This window comes from Phalaenopsis equestris, unplaced genomic scaffold (assembly GCF_001263595.1).
Source record: "Phalaenopsis equestris unplaced genomic scaffold, ASM126359v1 Scaffold000867, whole genome shotgun sequence".
NCBI classification, from domain to species: Eukaryota; Viridiplantae; Streptophyta; class Magnoliopsida; order Asparagales; family Orchidaceae; genus Phalaenopsis; species Phalaenopsis equestris.
Genome location: NW_018165307.1, coordinates 679332 through 681931, shown reverse-complemented (window position 1 = coordinate 681931; position 2600 = coordinate 679332).

Genomic DNA, 2600 nt, shown 5'->3' with positions numbered 1-2600 from the left:
ATAATATGGTAAATTTAGGCAAAAAGTTTTTAATAATGAAGGTCAATTTCTAAGTTAAAGATGTTTGGTATGGTAAGATAAGACTATTTTTTTTCTATTTTAGGTAAAGGAAATTGTATTTTTGAAGTATTAAGAATTTTAGAGTTTCATGTAAGAAGAAAAGAATGAAACTTTATGAAAAATCATAAACTAATATGAATTTATAAAGTAAAGAAAAGTGAAGAGTTTTGACTTCAAGAAGAGAATAGTAAAGTTCAAATTTATTAAAGGTTATCTAGATATAATAATCATCACTTGAAAAATAAAAAGAAAAGAAAGGATTTAAAAGATCTTAAAAGAAGAAAAAAAAAGGAAAAGAAAAAGAAAAGAAAAGAAAAGAAAATTAAGTGAGGAGAAGCTTGAGGAGATGTATAATCAAAAATTGGTTTCACTTGATTTCACTTGAATCAACTTAAGATTACATTTACTAAACTTATATTGGATTATTAGTAGCAATATTAGTAAAGTTTTCTTTAAGTTTTTTTTCATATGAATATTCTTAATATCCTTGATATGACAAACTACAATTCTTCTTGAATGGAATAGAGATTCAGAAATCTTAGAATTTATTACTAAGTACTCTTAGACTTAGAATTTGAATCTAAGTTAGTAAAATATTTTCTTAAATTTTACTTTTTTATTTATTGAACTAAAGTATCAAATTTTTAAGTTAATATCTATCCTAATTCATATGTTTTTATGTAGTAAAAGTGTCACTTGAAGACAAGTATCATTTAAGGTTGGGGGATTTTCATACACCAAAATAATATGTTGTTTTATGTATACATTTTATGCTTATTTTTTGTGATATTGCACTTTAAAGAAGGGTATTTTCATATTTTTGTTGCAGGTATATCAATTTTAGACATTTGGAGCAAAAGTAGCAAAAAGAACGAAATTTAGAGCCAAAACAGCAAATTTTGGGAATTCTGGCACCTGATGCACCAGATTGGCACCAAAAGTGTCATTTTACAGAGAGTTGGTGCATCCAGATTGGTGTCAAAAGTGCCATTTGACAGAGAGTTAGCACCAAAAGAGCCAAATTTGGCGCCTGAAGCGCCAAAACCCAGAACAGCGTGACCTTAAGCAAATTGGCGCCTGATGCGTAATAAGTTGCGCCAAATGCGTCAGAGATGACTTTTTGAGGATTAAGGTGGTTTAGGACAAATTTTGCTCGAATTTTAAAAGGGGCACATGTTCTAAACACCCCTTGGAATGATTCAATGTATTTAGATACTTTGGAAGGTTCTTTTATGAAGGGATATGTCTCTTAGATCAATGGACATGTTTTTTGAATTCAAAAGGGTTGACTTTTGGATGGAATTTTGGAGAAAAATTTGAATTCTTTTTGGACGGAGGCAGCCATTAATAAAAGAGATTTTTGGAGAGTGTGTGAGTGTAGCATGTAAGGGGGGTGGTAAGAGAATTTGAGAGAGAGTGAGAGAAAGAAATTCAAGGGCTTGAATATTTTCTTCAAAAATTGTAAGAGGAGAGGAAAGATGAGTGATTTCTTCTACATTACACTTCTAAGAGAGAATTGATAGTGCTTGTAAAGAGAGAAAAGTTTAAAGAGAATTTATATGGATTTGCTCGGGAAGGATTCTGAGATAAGTTGTGTCTTTTATTTCTTTCGTATTGTAAAGTTGTTTTTATATATATAATCCATGTTTTGTCATATCCTTCTCATGAATTCTGAGTAGTCTTCTTTATCATTCTCCCTACTTTGAGATATAGTTTTGTGAAGAATTGATTTTGTTTTATACGGTTTTAAATGATAATAATTTGTGATGATTTGAACTCTGATCTTCATTTACTTTTCGATCTGGCCATGAGAAACATATGTTTCGAAAGGGCTATAATTTCTACAACATAAGGAAAATCACATTTGATTTCATCGGAGAGTATGTCATCCATGAAGTTGAGTGCAAATAAATAGGGAAATATACTTTGTTGGATTCAGAATTGGAGATTTTAATGTGACATATTAAAATCTCTAATTTGGTTCAGTTGATTGGAAGCTTATATGAGATTGTTAGCCCTCAAATGAGGGAGTTGTTGACCTCACTTTTGGTTGAGGTCTAGAAACTTCTTTAGTAGCCTAGGTCTAGCCATAGGACTTTCCTATTGACTAGTCTTAGAAAATTAGAAAAGGTACCCCCACCATTAGAAATTCAAAACTTTTCTTTTTACTCAACTTGAAATTCCACATAATGATCTTAACCTCTAGCATTTAGCAGATAAGATCATTATAAGAGAATTCAAGAAGAGTCCCTATAGGATTACTTGGCTTTAGGATTGACCCTGGGTGTTGACTTGGAACTAGGGTACACCATATCTTCACAATACATTAATCCATGGTTCATTTAGAATGGATATCTATCCAATTCTATGTGAAATGCCTAACTTGGTCTTTTGCCCCTATGCACCTCCAACAAATTACCTAACTGCCCTTGGAACCTAAATTTGGCTAAAATTCCAAAATTTAGCCAAATAACCCAAAATTGATCAAAACCCATTTCAAACACCTTGAATACATCCAAATTTGTCAAAATTTCCAAAAA